The sequence below is a fragment of the Lynx canadensis genome, chromosome A1, assembly GCF_007474595.2.
Source record: "Lynx canadensis isolate LIC74 chromosome A1, mLynCan4.pri.v2, whole genome shotgun sequence".
In the NCBI taxonomy this organism is placed as follows: Eukaryota; Metazoa; Chordata; class Mammalia; order Carnivora; family Felidae; genus Lynx; species Lynx canadensis.
In genome coordinates, this window is record NC_044303.2 from 81,416,121 (window position 1) to 81,433,612 (window position 17,492).

A 17,492-nucleotide genomic window follows, 5' to 3' on the forward strand; every position below is an offset into this window, starting at 1 on the left:
TCAGTACCCCGATGTGACCCTGTTTGGAAATAAGGCCTTTAAAGGTGTAATTAGTTAAGATGAGGTCATACTGCAGTAGGAAGGGCCCTGATCCAATATGGCAGGGGTCCTTCTAAGGAGGCAAGAGAGACAGACACACACGGAGGGAAGAATGCCATGTCACAATGGAGGCAGAGCCTGGGGAGATGCACCTACAAGCTGAGAGATGTCAGGGACCACCGCCACCAGACAGATGCCATGGACCAAGGCCACCAGACAGATGTCATGGACCACCACCACCAGAGAGATGCCAGGGACCAAAGCTACCAGAGAGACATCACAGACCACTGCCACCAGAGGCCAGAGAGGTGAGGAAGTTCTCTTTCTACCTGGTCTCAGAGAAGCAGGGCCCCCAGAACGATGAAAGCATCAATTTCTATTGTTGTGAGCCATCCGTCTGTGGCACTTTGTTAAGGCAGCCCCAGAACACTCATGCCCTGTACGGGGGAGACCCAGGAAGCTGCCCCCCTTCCCAGATGGGTGGTGATGTCACTGTCCCTATAGCCGCATCACTGCATACACGTGAGTTTAGAAGGGAACGTGAAAGTGGCTGTTATTCAGAGTGGTAGAATTAAGTATGTATTTTCTTTTCTCTAATCCTCCAATTTTATCTAATGCTGATATCTCATGTACATTTTTGTGAAGGTTAATAAAAGAAATTCATAGGCTAAGTGGGTTTTCAGATCCAAGTAACCATGTTACCGCCGGAAGGCCCCGGAAATGCCTGATTCCACCCACATGGCTGGTGAAGGCCACACCTGCAGCCTCTCTCCGGCCAGTCAGAGCCATCACTCACCCTGACGTGGGGGTGTTTCGGCACCCTCTGAGATTCTAGGCTGGGGACGAGCGCCTGCCCCCATGACAGCGTCACCCCAGCATTCTCTGGTGTCCATCGGGGGTGTTGGAAAGACAGTCAATACAGGTGGTGCTTTTTTGAAGGGTGACTTCTTCCCCTGGCTGCTTTTCAGTTCTGTCTTTGGTCTTCGGGGTCCCACTGTGACACACCTGCCATGGCTCCCCCTTCATCTATCCCGCTTAGAGTACACTGGGCTTCTTGAATCTGAGTTGCATGTCATTTAATAGTTCTGGAAGATTATCGGCCATTGTGTTTTCCACTATTTCGTTCTCCGTATCTACCCTTCTTGGGCTTGTGTGTCTTACACTGTTACCCTGGGTGCCCTCTGTCCCTTACCTGTCCTCTGGCATTCTCACTGTCTGTCTGTCCATGGTGATGTTTGGATGGGCTTCTGAACCAGCTCCCGATCTCTAGCTTTCTCTTTTGCTCTGCCTGATTTGGTCTCCAGTCTATCCAGTGAGTTCTTGGTTGACTTGTCATTTATAGTTCTGAATTTTTAAAAATTTCTATTTCACATTCTGTAGTTTCCAATTCCCCGCCCGTTGACTTCAGCGTGGTTTGATCTCTTACAACACAGTAAACACAATCACCGTAGAAACCACACCTACCAACTTCTGTACCCGGAACCGCTCCCGGTCTGCTCCTGGCACCCTGGGTCCTGCTTCTCACTCCCAGTGTGTTGTCCCTTCGTGTCTGCTGGTCTCCGGCTGTGTGCTGGACACAGTGCTCTGAGGAAATCACTGCAGGCCTAGAGTGATGTTGCCTTCCCTCAGGAAGATTTTTATTTGCTCCCAGAGGTCACAGGCAGAGGTAGCGGTCTGGGACCACCTTAAGCCAGCGTCAAGCCCTGAGGTTTCCTGGGCACCAGTTGGTTGAACTACGGAACTCTGCAAAGCTGCTACGGCTTCCTCTGCCGAGTGCCAGCTGGGGATGGGGGAGTGGGGGACGCTTTAGCAAAATTCTCCAATCTGGTGGGCCCCAAACTCCAACCTTTTCCCTTGGCTCCATAGGGCCACCAAAGGCATACTTCAGTCCCTGTCTCTGTTCAGTCAGTGCCTAGAAGATCCAAAGAGGCCGTCCAGGCCAGAGTCTGTCTCTGGGCTCCAGTCCTTTCCCAGATGTGGTCCAGTAATGTCTCAGTCTCTTATTACTTCTCTGATGCTTTAAAAAAACTGATTGTGTTTGTTTTCCAGTTTGCTCAGGTTTTTGGGTGATCCTCTGTGGGATAGAGTAAATTATATAGTCAGTATATACTATGATATGTGCCTTTATGATTTGCAAATTATATTTGAATGTAATTATGTATATTATAAATATATATTATTATACTTGCTTTCATAATTTGCAAGTTACATTTGAACACACACACACACACACACACACACACATTCACACAGTTACCGTGGTAGGAAGCCATCTAGCCTGCCGTTACTGGAAGTGGAAGTTCCCTCAATAAGAAACTCAAGTATAGATAAAACTGCACTTATAAAAATTTCCATTAAAAAATTCCTCTTGAAGCCCTTTAAAAATTTTCCAAGTGATAGACCTTCACGTGTATTAATTCATCCAGTGTCACTGCAGCTACCTCGGACATTATACTGTCATTATCTACAGTTTTAAATGAAGAAATTGTGGTCCAGAGACATAGAATAACTTGACCGAGAACACACAATGAGTCAGGGGCAGGGCTACAATTTAAACCCAGGCCTGCCTAACTTCCTAGCCTATTCTTTTTATCTCTGCATTAAAGACAGGATAGAAAACTGATATTTTAATCTGTTTTGTGCAAGCAGGAAAGAGTTCTTCGGGAGATGAGTGGCATTCATGAACAGCCAAGAAATCAATGGATAAAATATGCTTTCACTGCATATTTTATACAAATTACTTCAACCATAAAATTTGACAGCTTGTAAATAATGGCTTAAGAAACCCAGAGAAAAGAGGCAAAATTAATTTAGAGGCTGATTGTCCCCAGTCTTTCGCTGAAACCCCCCGTTCTCTGCCTCCCAACCCATGACGGCATCTCGTGTGTGTTCACTTCATTTCCATTTTCCTTCAATTTCTCTCTGTGTCTAAATGATGGAAGAGTTACAACACAAATGTGCATTTATTTTAGGAAGTATATAGGATGAAAAACAAGCTTAAATTTTTTAAATCATTGAAACGAGTTTCTATTCTAGCAAGCACAAAGCAGTGTGGGATGGTGATGAGGAAGCAGACAGTACATAATCACGTACTTACGTGCTAAACTGAGATTTACAGTAGGCTCACCCCAAATAACGCGTGAAGTCTCTTTTAGGAACATTACATTGCACCTTCTATCGTTCTCTTAAAATATAAGACAGTCGATTTCTTTTTGCTTTTGCAAAAACACAAATTTTAGTAAAGTATCAAAACGATCATTGAGAATCCTCACTAACTTCTGTTTGGGAATTGATCACATGAGACAGCTTCAAACAAATACACAACCTTGTTTTTCTCTAAAAGTCTTCCCATGCACATCAATCCAACAGGCAAATCTGAAACCCCGGGCACTTCCTGGGGTCCTTTTAACATGCGGCTCCTGATTCAGTGGGTCTGGGGTGGACTCCCAGGTAACGATCATGCTGCTGGGTGTGGGACATTTTATTTTTAGGCTTCACAGTTCAGCAGTGTAGTCCTTGAATGACATATAGGATATGTAAGAAATATCCAGTAATAGTACCGATAAAAAAATGTTCAGTAATACTCTCATTATTTTTTTGATGTTTATTTATTTTTGAGAGAGAGAGCAGGGAAGGGCCGAGAGAGAGGGAGACCCAGAATCCGCAGCGGGCTCCAGGCTCTGAGCTGTCAGCACAGAGCCAGACGCGGGGCTCGAACTCACGAACCGTGAGATCATGACCTGAGCTGAAGTCGGACGCTTAACCGACTGAGCCACCCAGATGCCCCGGATTTTTAAATCTAAGTAAATTTGTCTAAAAAATTAGATAAGACTTCATTAGCATTGTCTTTTAATATTATTTTCTAGCACTGCAAATAACTGTCAAGCAGGCATGTGAAACACCGTTGTTTTTTTTTGTTTTTTTTTGTTTTTTGGATATTTTTTATTGATATGCAGAACTTCGCTTTTTGAGAGAACATCCCATGGAGCCTCAAAGAAAAGACCTCGGTAAGTGTATCTGTTATCAGAAGAGACAGACAGGGAGGCAGACAGATTGTTGTACCTTTAAGCCTACTAGGGGAGTAAAACAAAAATGTGTTTTTGTGTCAAGTAACAAGAAAAAATGGGGAAAAGTGTTAACTTGGTGTCTTCATAGGCAATACCGTATTTGTCCTCACGAGTGACAAACACTAAGTTCAGTGTGATACAGCATGCTTCCTTTATTGCCAAGTGCAACTCACTTAAAATAGAGGACTCATAACCCCAAACACAAATCACTACTATTTAAAAAAGAAAAACACATGGCCAATATCCAATGAGAGAAGGAAAGAGAGGGACAGACAGACAGAAAGAATAGAGAGAGAAAGAGAAGGAGGAGGGTGGGAGGAGGGGAAGAAAGAAAGACTAAAATAGCAAATCTCATGGTGGATGCTTGGCTGTTCCTTTTTTTATCCCCAAAGAAATGCATCTTTATTTTATCATTTACATAGATACCCAGAGCCAAGTAACTATTCAGTTCCAAAGTCTCTCCATGAACCTCTCAGGAGGAAAAATTATTCTGAATGCCCTTGGGCAGCGATGTGAAAAATAATAATCAATTTATATTGTGAACAAAACTCAGTTCTTAAAAATAGGCCGGGTTCCTCACTCACCATTCTGTCCCTTATCTGTCATGAAACAAGGACTCTTGAGAAAAAGCAAGAAACAGGCAGGGAAACAAGGTATCAGTACAATGGAGGTACACTGTTTGTTGTATTTGAAAAGAACACATCGATTCCTCAACATAGCCTAGTTTCTCACTGGACGGTAACAGGCACTTCATCCTCAAGAAGTTTCCTAAGAGTGAGTTAAAAACTCTGTCGGCAAGGGGCGCCTGGGTGGCTCAGTCAGTCGGTTAAGCATCCGACTTTGGCTCAGGTCATGATCTCGTGGTTCGTGAGTTCGAGCCCCACGTCGGGCTCTGTGCTGACAGCTCAGAGCCTGGAGCCTGTTTCGGATTCTGTGTCTCCCTCTCTCTCTGACCCTCCCCCGTTCATGCTCTGTCTCTCTCAGTCTCAAAAGTAAATAAACGTTAAAAAAAATTAAAAACAAAAACAAAAAACCTCTGTTGGCAAAATATTCTGAAAATTCATGAGCTCCCAGTGCTTGGGTTCACTTTGTGATCAAACGTTGTCATCCTCAACATTGTGTTTTGCTTCCTTTTTTTTTTTTTTTCATTTTTTTTTCTCTATCGGGAAATAAGCATGAACTTGTTGGAATTCGTGGCACCAAGGGTATGGATTCAGACTCCACATGGATGTGTCACCTCCATACTGCTTCTAAAGTCACGGACTTACTCTCTGAACGCTTAGTTATCTTTTAAGCAAATTGTGGGAAGACCAAAAACAATCTTATTTTGCATGTTTGTTGCTTTTCATTTCTGCCTCTTGACGCCGGTTTCCACCTGGTATCGTGTCCTTTCACCGAGCGCCTCTTTTAGCGTTGTTTGTAGTGCGGGTGTCTTAGCTGTGAGTCCTGCCCGCTTTCACTGATGTGAAAATCTCCTTTGACAGCCTTCTTCTGAGGGATGTGTTTGCTTCCTATGAAACTGCTGTGGGGCAATAGTTTGGGGAAGGGGGTCCTTTCATGATTTTAAAGACATCCGTCCTTTACTTTATGGCCCCTATTGTACTTCACGGGGAATCAACTTATACCCCTGTGTTTGTGTCTCTTCTCTCCAGCTAATTTCAAGATTTTCCCTTTATCTTTGTTTTTAGCTGTGTAACTACAATGTGCTTAGTATGATTGTTTTTGTATTTATGTTGCTTGGAGCTGGATGAGCTTCCTGGATCTGTAAACCATGTCTTTCATCAAATTAAGCGGGTATTGGGTCATTATTTCCTCAAGAACATGTTCATACCTCATATCACCAGCTCCTGCTTCTGGCCTCCAATTACATGTGTGTTAGACTATTTGATAATGTCCATAGGTCCCCGAGACTCCTCCGTTTATTTTTCTTCAGTTTTTTCCTCTCCATTCTTCAGATGGAACAATATATGTTAATGTCTTCAGATTAATTACTCTTCTTTCTGACATCTCCTGCCTGTTGTCAAGCCTCATGGATTTTCATTGTAGTTACTCTACTTTTAAGATCCACAACATTCATTTGTCTCCTGCTTATAACTCCCAATTCTTTGCTGAGTTTCCCAATCTGTTTGCTTATTAAGACTAGGTTTTCCTTCAAGTCTTTGAACATATAAAAGTTCCTTTAAAATCTTTGCTAAGATTGGGGCGCCTGGGTGGCTCAGTCGGTTAAGCGTCCGACTTCAACTCAGGTCATGATCTCACGGTTCATGAGTTCCAGCCCTGCGTTGGGCTCTGTGCTGACAGCTCAGAGCCTGGAGCCTACTTTGGATTCTGTGTCTCCTCTCCCTCTCCCTCTCCCCCTCCCCTGCTCACGCTCTGTCTCTGTCCCTCTCTCAAAAATAAATAAACATTAAAAAAAATTATAATCTTTGCTAAGTGCACACTCTGGGCCATCTCACGGTTAGTTTCTATTGACCAGTTTTTTTCTTGACTAAAGATCTCATCTTCCTGTTTCCCAATATGCCTACTGACTTTTTCAAACTGTTTTTGTTTGTTTTTCTCCAGCCACATTCAGCTGTTCATTTGGAAGTGTTGGGTGTCGGGAGTTCACTTAACCAAGGCTGTGGTTTGGCCATAGTAGAGTTAGTGAAATAAGGATGGGTTGAGACTGTTTTTAAGGCTGTGAGCACAAGGACCGACTGGACTATGAACTGGGTCAGAGAAGTTAGCCCCAAGAGCTGCACAATTGTTGGAGTTAAAGACTAGAGGTTTGCACACAGGCATCTTGCAGCTACTGTCCGTCCACATGACAAGAACACTGGTGGCAGGTGCTTATGGGGAAAGAGTCACAGATACAGACCATGTATCTGTGTGTGGATTGTAGATAATGTGTCCTGGAGACTGAATTCTGCTCCCCTCATCTTTTTAGTATTGACTGTTATGACAGCAGGCAAATCAGTGACTGAATGATCACCGTAAACTTGGTTTCCTGCTTTATTGGTGCAGATCCGTGGGCGTCTAGTGTTTCCAAAGGCCCTCTCACTTGGCCAGACTTAACTGTCAACATATATTTATCTCCCTTGTGGATCTTTCCAGGCCTTGGCATTAGGTTTTGCTGGGGCTGGACTAGAGGAAAGCTTACACAGGAACGCGTTCCTCACTCCCGAAGGGGTCTTTCTGGTGTCTCGTCTGGATGCCACGGGTGGCAGAGGTGGGTGTGTGAGCTCTCTCGCAGCAGGGCTGGAGCACAGACAGTGTCGGCACCATTCATGCTCCAGTTTTCTGTTTTCCTCTCGATCCCTTACCAGCTCCCGTCTGGTAAGCCCTGGCGAATCTGGCCTTGTGCAAGGACAGCCTGGCCTTGGGCCACACACAAGGGCATCCGGGCCCTCTCCTGGCATGATTCTCCCCGCTCTGATGTTTCACCCCACAGATTCCAGCTGATTCAGTTCCCAGAGCTCCGACTGCTGCTTTCTCAACTCGGGGGGTGGGGGGCACCGTGATCTCTTTGAGCTCTAGCCGTCTGCACCACATCCAGTAAATTGTCCCCAGGCAGAGAGCAAGGGCATGAGCTCACCTCATGAGTGTCCTTTTGTTAAAGATCATGCTCTTGGGATGCCTGGTACCTGCTGCTGGGAAACTGCTGTCTCTCACATATTTTGCGATATTTCGCAGTTACCGGTGGCTGCAGGGCAATCTAGTAACAGTTCCTCCATCATAGGCAGCGGCCCATTATCATTTATCTTTACCTATCCAGTAAATATTTATTGAGTATCTACAATGTGCTAGACATCAGAAATGCAGGGTTGAGGGGCGCCTGGGTGGTTCAGTCAGTTAAGCATCCCGCTCTTGATTTCAGCTCAGGTCGCAATCCCAAGTTTTTGAGATCGAGCCCTGCGTCAGAGTCTGGGCTGAGAGCACGGACCCTGCTTGAGATTCTCTCTGCCCCTCCCCTGTGCTCCGGCATCCACGCTCACATATTCTCTCCCTCTCAAAAAAAAAAAAAAAAAAAAGGAAATACAGGGTTGAACAAATGATGCAATCTTTGCCCTCACAAAGTTTACGGTCTAGGGGGGAAAATGGATATTAAACAAATAGCCACAGAAATAAGTCTGTAGTCAAAACTGCGATAGATGTTAGGTGTTTGAACTGTGACAGAGTACCCTTATTTACACTGTGTGGAAGCCTCTTCAAGTGAGTCGGGTGATGAGCAGGTGGGACAAGAGTTTGGGGACAAAGTGTCCAAGACTCAAGAGCTTATGAGAACCAAGACAAGGTTATGAGAGGAGACCCAAGGGCTTGACACTGGTACCTGGGGACCCAGTCCAAGATGGCCCCGGAATAGCCAGTGGGGCCTTGGCCAACAGTATGAAATTGTATCTTCAGAGGAGGGGCACTGCTGAAATGTTCTGAGCAGGGTCAGGTTCAGCAGCGTGCTCCGCACATGGGCAACAAAACCCGATCTGGTGCTCACACATCCGTAGTGCCTGCGTCTTCCAAGACAGCGAGGACGATACGCCTCTCAGAGGGCACTAACGCTAGATGCAGATGTTGGCCGCGAGAGAGGCAATGTGATGTAGGTCAGCATCTATCGAGACCATGAAGTTTCGGCAGTTAATCTTTGCCTTTCAAATGTTCAGGTGATGAGATCGGCCTCAAAAGTCCTTCCCATTTAATGCGTTGGCTCTTTGGGCTCCCGGTGCTTGTGGTTTGCCGTAGTAAGGACCAGCTGGGTGACGGAGCTGAGTTTTGTCCATCAGGCGGGCACTCTAGAGGGCAAATGCTCAAAGACACTAGGGTTGAAGAAGAGTGGAAGGAGAGGAGGACGACCCACAGGAAAATCACTCTCATACAATCACCAGAAATAACTTCTACAGTTTTCCTTGGATCCCTGACAAAAAAAGCCAGTTAATAAAATACCTATTGCCGTCATGGTTATCCTTATATGCCACTCTTCAATTTAAGCTTAAACACTTTTCTATCATCAAAGAGAAAGCCTCAAACTCACATATCAAGTCAGCCCTTCACACGGTCGGCAAAGTGCTTATTATTTCTCTCCACTCAAGTTAGGCAATTTTTGCCCAAGAGGGACAAGTGTTGGTCAGTCTGATCCATTTTGGCGTCAATCGTCTGGTGACTTAAATATTTTCTTTGTGGCAAAGAGAAATTAATATTCATATGCATATGATACTTTTTCAAACTATTGCAAAAGGAGCTTGGTTCCCAAAAATTCTAAAGAGATTCTGATACAGTTACAGCCTGCGTCTTTTCTGTGTAAGATACTAGCCAAAAAGATGTGTGTCTGTGTATGTGCACGCGTGTGTGTGTCTGTAGGCAGCTATACGCCCATAATCGTGTGCATATATAACCTAGCATCTCAGTGCCACCTCACATGTATTTTACTCGGCTAAATTACTGAAAATAAAATGTATAGTGTGATATATTGCAAACATATATTGTGTACAGTTTGTATATAAAAAAGAAAGAATGATTAAAAGTCGATGACAGACTGTTTATAAATCTTGATTGCTTCATAATTTTAACTTTGAGCAACATTTTTATCATAATTATAGGCTTTCTTAAAGCATTTATGCAGATTGTTGTTACTCAAAAGGGGGTTTATTCCATTTTGGTGTAAACTACACTTTTTTTTTCTTTATGAAATCACTCTTTGAGTTCCTAATACTCACTACTCTGCCAGAGCTGCAAAATTCAAACAGCAGGAAGTGTTTATGTCAAGAGGGCGGTCGCTGTGCCCCTGCCCATCTGCCCCCTGCATGGCCCCACTGGCTGGGGCGAGGGCGGAAATTCCCTGTGATGATCGGCATTGATCTTCAGATGCTTCTGGATTTCTCTTCCGACACTGATGTTCCTGTGAGGCCAGCACACTTTTGTACCCACTTCCCAGACCAAGAAGTTGAACCCTAGAGGTTTAAATCATGAAGGATGTTCCATTATTCAAGTCTGGGCTCACAAAGCATTAGCTCTAGCAAGGAGATACAGACACAGTGAAATCCTGCTGCCTTACTGTGAAGCCTGGGAAATTGAGGTCCCAGACTGGTGAAGCAACCATGCCCCTCATAGTCAGATGTTCACCTGCGCTGAGCTCACGCGCCACAATGGAACCTTATTCTAGGCTGAGTCGTTCAGGAGCTTCGGTAGCGTGTACATTTGAAACCAGAGAAAAGTCCTATCACCTTTTTTTCCCAAGGAAGCTTCACCTTCACCACGTGATCACAGACCTAAAAGCGAGGGAGGAAAAGAAACCTGTCACCAGAAACAAAACTAAAACAAAAGCAAACGAAGCTTTAAGGAGTACACACCGGGGGCACCTGGGTGGCTCAGTCGGTTGAGCATCTGACTTTGGCTCAAGTCATGATCTCACAGTTCGTGGGTTCGAGCCCCGCGTTGGGCTCTGTGTTGACAGCTCGGAGCCTCGCGCCTGCTTCATTTTCTGTGTCTCCTTCTCTCTGTGCCCTCCCCTGCTCATGCTCTGTCTCTCTCGAAAAATAAACACTAAAAAAAATGGAAGCAGTACACACTGGACGGAAGAGAGCAGCATTAAAGGCCGACTGAGGGGGCCGGTCCAGAAGAAACACCCCAAGTCTCCCCCAACCCCACCTGCGGACCTGAAAAAAGAAAAAAAGAAAAAAAGAAAAAAAGAAAAAAAAACAAACTCCCACACCAAAGAAGGAATAGGATCCAAAGGCTGTAATTTATGGAATAGGGGTCGCACCCCGAGTATTTCAACTGAGCTTTTGGTCAAGTCCATAAATCAGCCTTTTATCAGTGGAGGTAACACAAAACTTAAGATTTGGTAACTGTTTCCCAAAAGAGCCAATTTGATTACAAGACAGCAGGTGACAGAGTGCCAAACAGCTATTACAGACTGCGGGTCTGAAAAACATTCTGAGAAAGGAGAATTCATCCTAGGCTTTCAGATGAAAACACTGAAGTGTCAAGGTAGATAGAGTCCCAGGTTCCTGCAAACAGATGCCTCTGGCCAGGGCAGCCCCTGGTCAGGCTGGCAGCTTTCTCCCTGGAGAATGAGGCATGGCTTGGCCTGACATCCCTCCATCCACCCACGGCTCCCCTTTGCCGGGGAAACCCACATGAGCGTGTCCGCAGGAAGACCACACGAGAGGGCTTGGAATGAATGAATGACACGGTGATTTTTTGAGCGCCAGGTCTCGGGTGCTTTTACAGTGACCACATCACTCAGTTGTTCGATAATCCTATAAGCCAGGAGTGAATCTCTCTACTCTACAGGTGAGGGCACAGATTGGGAGAAGGGGAGTCCCTTGCTCAAGGTCGCACGGCACAGGACAGCAGAACAAAGCCAGGCTGCAGTGCAGGTGGCCTTGTGCTAACTAATGCCAGGACCACCTCACTTGTGAACAAACACCTCCACACTGACAGTGCGCACACCGCTCTCCTGGGCGCCTGCCGCCCTCAGTGCCATCCACAGGCTGGAAAGCCTTGTCTAGACTAGGGTGCGCATCGACTGTGAAGCAGACGAGGCCGTAAATATTAGCAACTTTACTAAGTGATTTTAGCTTTTCGAAGATCATCTGTTTTCGTTGGAATTAATCAATGGCTGAGAAGATCCTTTATTCAAACATGTATTCATATAGAGAGGTATCTACAGAGAGGAAGCTCCGTATTCATTTATGCGTGTGAGTACATCACACTCCTCCTCCTTTTACCGACAACTAGTCATTCAAGTTCTTCTCCACGGACCACATTTAACCCTTTGGTGAGGTCCTCCAATGATTACAGGTGCGAGTCTACATGAAGCCTGGAATAAAATGAACTACTGGCCCTTTCCAGCTCTGATTCAGAGACCATTTGGAGATCCCAGTTCTCTTCCTGTTCGAGAACTTGTGGACTCAGTTCTAAGGGCACCCGCTTTGCTGCGAGGGTTGTCTGCCGGGAAAGAATGGGACGGGAGAGGCTTATGTCCAGGTAAATGTGAATATGGAAACTTGGGAAATCAGCAAAATTCATTATTTTACTGCTCACGACTTGGTTCGGTTTAAATCCTTGGATAAATGGCATAGAAACATATCACCAGGAGAAAGACATTATCATCTTTAACAAAGAGTGAGTAGATAGAACTTAAATAATTGGGGGGGTGGGTGGATTCGAATAATGTGGAGAGCCCACTAACTATGACTATGACTGTAGACGCGGCCCCACCTCCTGGAAGCTTCCTTCGAAAGAAGCCTGCCCTCTCCAGCCTCTGCTCGCCTCCCCTCCCCCCTCCAAGCCCCTCCTCAGGGCTCTTCCAGTGGCCTCTCTCTGATGGGCAGGCTGCAGCACACCTAACACTGGGACCGTGTGGCCCCTCAACCACACATGGCTGTTATGTTCAGCACGTGTGACTTGCCCTCCCCTCCCCTTTACGCCTTTTACACCTTAGTAAGTCTGTTCAGTGAGGACCTGCCTCTTGCCCGGTCCTACCTTCTAACTCCAAGTCAGACATCACACGTGCTGAGGCAGCTCTGCCTGCCCGAGGTGGCACCGGTCCTGTTTGACATCCCCCAGCACCCCCCTTCACTTCAGAAGGCCAGCGAGGGTTCTGTGGGACAACTAGAGGATGCCCGGTCGTGGTCCACCATATATACATGGGAACACGGATACATCCAGGGTACACGTCAGCATAGTCCACGGCGTTGCCCACGGAGGCTGTAGTAAGCGCTTTTATGTTATAATACTTCCTTAAAATTGGGAAACCATTTATTATAATTGCAAGACGACGTGATTTCTTGGAGGACTTTTTTTAAGTTTATTCATTTATATATTGAGAGAGAGAACACGTATGCACAAGCTGGGGAGGGACAGAGAGAGGAGGAGGGACAGAATTCCAAGCAGGCTCAGTGCTGATGCAAAGCTCACCCACCAACCACCAACCGTGAGGTCATGACCTGAGCCAAGATCAAGAGTCAGACACTTAACCAACTGAGCCCCCCAGGCGCGCCCCTCTTGGAGGATTTTTAAGTAATTTCTTAGAAATATTAGTTTCAGGCAGGGACTCTCAACTCTGAATTATAATCAGAATCATTTTGGGCCTTTTTTGAAAATGCTGCTAAGTCTTTCAGGAGATGGAGTCAGTTGATCTGGGATAGGACACTGGAATGTTCTAGAAGGCAGCAGGTGATTTGAATGTGAAGTAGAGCTGCGTTCCCAGTAGTCTGGATACTTTCACATGTGAAAATAGCGGGCTGTGGTCAGAGAGGGAAATCTTCACATCTTTATTTTTATGCATTTAGAATTAATTAGTCCTAGAGGCCTGTGAAAACTCTCACAAAGTTAGCACATCTGGTTTTCCATTACAATATAATCAGACTAAGTGCACACCAGAGAAGCTTCGGTTCTCTTCAAACTTCCAGTCGAATATTTGTTCTTACATTTAAAAGAGTTGGGGGAGCATTAAATTATGTTTTGATTCCATTCCATCAAGGAGACGATGCAACACAAGGAGGGGCCTTGTTTCCAGCGTGTTTAGCGTGTGCGTTTGTGGAAAATGAGAATGAGTCTCAGGCTGACGGTATGGTAAAGCAGATTAAAACTAGCGTTTTGACCTCTGTTTATTATAGATAGTAGCCTAAAGACTCTTGGTCATTTTTAAAGGCCTGCCATGAGGGAATTTGCAAAACAGAGTGGAGCAGCTTTCTTTCTCCAAGGGAAAGCCCTGAGAATTTTTTTTTTAATGTTCATACTGATACATGTGCCTTTTATCACATCTTGTGGTATAATCAGAATCTTCCGTTTTGACCTTCCAGCCTCAAGAATAAGTTCTAGCTGAAGACTTGGGAGGATGGTTCTGGCAAAGGGAAGGAGAAGTGTGGGGGGAGCAGCAAACCAGAGGCCGTCCCTTTTCTAAAAATCTAACAAGAAGTCTGTTGTCCCACGGGCCTTACTTGATAAATTAGGACGTAGTCTTGTAAACATGTGCATTCCGTGGGCAAGCTGGGCATCGCCAGCAGGTGACAACTCGGGACATTTGGGGAAATGTGGGGAGACACACGTCTGTGCGTGAGTAAACGCGACCGCCCTTCCTGCGGAAAAATCAGCCCATGCACGGATTTGCCAGGAGAACCGAATGTGCAGGACCCCGCGCCCCGCAACCACGCCCCAGTGTTAATGGTGCGCGGGGACCAGACATACAAAGGGTCCGCGGGAGCTGCAGGGAAGGAAAGGGAGGCGAGGTTCTCCAAGAGCTCGGGGCCCTGCAGGCCTTGGGGAGGAGAGCCCGCTGGGGAGAGGAGGGGGAGTCCCAGGCCCGCCCGGGGGCGCCTGAACAAAGAAGATGTTCTTTTGAGCCTCCGCCCTCCCCTCGCGGCAGCGAGGGCGCCGCGCACCCTCCGCCCCCGCCCTCGGCACCTGCAGGGAGAACCAGAGGATCCGACCCGCGTGCCCCAGCTCGGGCCAGCGGGCAGGGGGAGCGGCCGCTGCCCCCCGCGCTCTGGTTGTGGCTCTGGGCCTCGCTGCGGCCCCGCGTGGCCGCCGACACCTGGCCGCCCTGGGTTGTGCCCGCCAGCCCCGCCACGGTGGCTGGTCGACCTCACTGGCCGGGGCCGCGGGAAAGGGTGGCAGCGGGGCCCAGGTCTCCGGGCAGAGGCCGGGGCGCGGCGCGGGCCCGAGGGCAGCGCGGGGCTGCGCTCAAGGTCGCCGGGGCCCGCCGCAGGCGTGTGCAAGGCTGAGGCGGGCGGGCCGGGGGCGAAGGGTGGGGGGGAGGGCGGGGGCGGGCCCCTCGCCGCAGTCCTTCCCCGGCCGCGCAGCGCCTTCGGCCCGCGGGGCTTCCTTGCCGAGTCCCGAGGCCGCGACTTGCTTCCCGGAGAAGCGCGCCCCGAGGACGCGCGCCCGCCTACGCAGGGGCCCCTCGGAGCCCGACCGGGAGGGAGGTTAAGGCTCCACAGCCCCCACTGATGTGAGATGCGGGTTTGACATCTGTTTGCCACAGTGTTTTGCACTTAGCCCAACACCCACTATTAAGTGACAGATCGTGGCAGCCTGTCAAAGCCGGCTGACTGGCGGCTGCGCCGCTTACAAAACCACTCAAATATTTGCAGTGTTGTACCCAATCTTTCAGTGATTTAACGTGTAAAATGTAAGTCAAAGTTTTAAATCTGGATTCCAAAATGTTTCCATTCTCCATACAGAAGGAAAGCGCTCTCAGGGTGTCTGCTGGAATGGGTCCAACCCCAGCGCCTTCGTGCCCCCCCCCAACCACGAGATTCCTGCGCAAAACCAGTTTAAAAAAAATGTCAAGCACCACACTCTCTCTTCCTGTTGTCACCGACATTTCAGGTGACATAACTAAATTGCCTTAAACTCCAAGGGAACGCGGTCTCTCAAAAGCAGATTTCAAATAATAATAATAATAACAACTGCCAAGTCAAGCAACCTACCTGCTTTATTTTGCATGTAACAGTTACACCAGCGTGCCTTTTCGGGGAAAGCGAACCGCTAGGAAGGGTCCCGGCTAGCGTCCGAGCTGTCCCCCCATTTCCAGAACACTACCTCCTCTCCCTGAACTTCTTGGGAGCCGAGTCCGGTTCAGAAATAATTTGCAACTGACATAGTGTTTCTCTAGATTAAAGTCCATTGAGTAAAAGTCATGTGGGTTTTTTGTCTCCACAATTGGAGCCAGACAAGGATCTCCTGAAAACTGCAGCTGCAAGCAGTGAAAAAAAAAATTATCACGCACTTGTCCAAGATGTATAGATAAGTGCACACACCCTCGCCTTGGAGCGCCAAGGGGCTGACAAGCACCGAAGACGTTCCCGTGAGCCCTACTGCTACTTCTTTATTCAAAAAAAAAAAAAAATGGTAAATGGCTTTCCCTCTGGTGGGAGGGGCTCATGTGTCCTTGGGGTCATCATTTTCAGAAAGACAGCTCTTGATCCATTTCCAGAGAGTATCAGAGGGTGTTAGTTCTAAGTCCCGAGTGCTGACATCTTTACACAGTTGAGGAGAAAGAGAACAGAAGAGAGAGAAAAGGAAGGCGGTAGGGGGGAGACAGACACACACGCACACACACAGAGACAGAGATAACAGAAGAGAAGAACAGGGAAGAGAGGCCCAAGTGGGGGTGGGGGTAGGGGTGGGGGTGGGGCCGAGATGTGGCTCCAGCCCAGGCGCCTTCGCCGCGGGCGGCTTGGTCCTCCAAAGGGGCGGCCAGGGACTCTGCCCCGCAGAGGGCTCCCCACCAGCCGTGGAGCCGAAATGCCAGGCCACCTGACCGTGGCCACTTTTTACCTGGAGAGTTTTGTGTCCACAACACTAATCCTTAGTCACTGCCTTCCGTTCAGCAGCTGGGGGGGGGGGGTTGCTTAAAAGAGAGTAGCAGAGGAGGAGGTGGGGGACGGAAAACAAGGCCAAGGTGTCCCCTGGGCGGGAGAACAAAGCTGAAACTCCATCGCGGAGAGGGGCGAGCCTATAGCGGGGACGTGGCGGGATGGGAGCAGGGGGCGGCGCCGATGGCCCTGGGACACGGCCGAGGGGACTCGGGACCGCGGGTGGGGGCGGACATCCTCCCCCTCAGAGACAGGAGAGCAGCTGGAGGCGAAAATCGGAAGCGTGTGTGATAGGGGAGTGACATCTATTTTATGGGGAGGGGGCAGAGTCTCGCGGGCAGCCAGGGCGGAGGTGCAGGGAGGAGCGCGCTCTGGCCCCTGCGGTTTTGCTGAGCGGGAATCTGCGCCCAGGCGGGGCCTGGTGGGGAGCGGCGCCGAGGGATGGGGCCCAGGGCGAGGGGCGCGCGGGCGGCCCGGGTGGGGGTGGGGGGAGACGGGGGCGCGGCGCAGGGGCGCGGGGGGCGCGCGGCTCCACCTCCCGCTCAAAACGGCGTCGCAGCTGCTCGCGAACCAACTGCTCGATTCTATTCACTGTCGAGTAGGAACAAAAAAGTGGCTATTTATTAGAATACTTGTTTGGTATTGTTCGGCGCCACACAAAAGGCGTTTCATTATGTGCAGGGATCCCCCTTTTTCCAGAGAAAAACAATAACTTGAAATTGTCTTTAAAGTCTTCCCTATCAATAATAAATTTCATTTTCTTTCTCTCGCCCGCAGCGCGTGTGTCTGGGAGGGTGTGCGCGAGGCGGGAGAGCCGCGGGTGCGTGTGCAGCGAGTGTGCGAGCGGGGGAGCGTGTGTGCGCGTGTGAGTGTGCGTGCGCGTGGCGCCGCGTCTGCGGTGCGGGCGCCGCCGGGAGCCGGCCGGCGGGGGTCCCCGGGCGGAGGCGCCCGGCGCGCGGAGCGGGCGGGCCAGCGGGACCCGAGGCGCGGGGCCGGCAGGTGCGGCGGGCGGAGCGCCTGGGACCCGCCGGCGCCGGAGGAGGAACTCACTGTAAGTGCCTGAACTTGCGCGGGGCCGCGGGCCGCG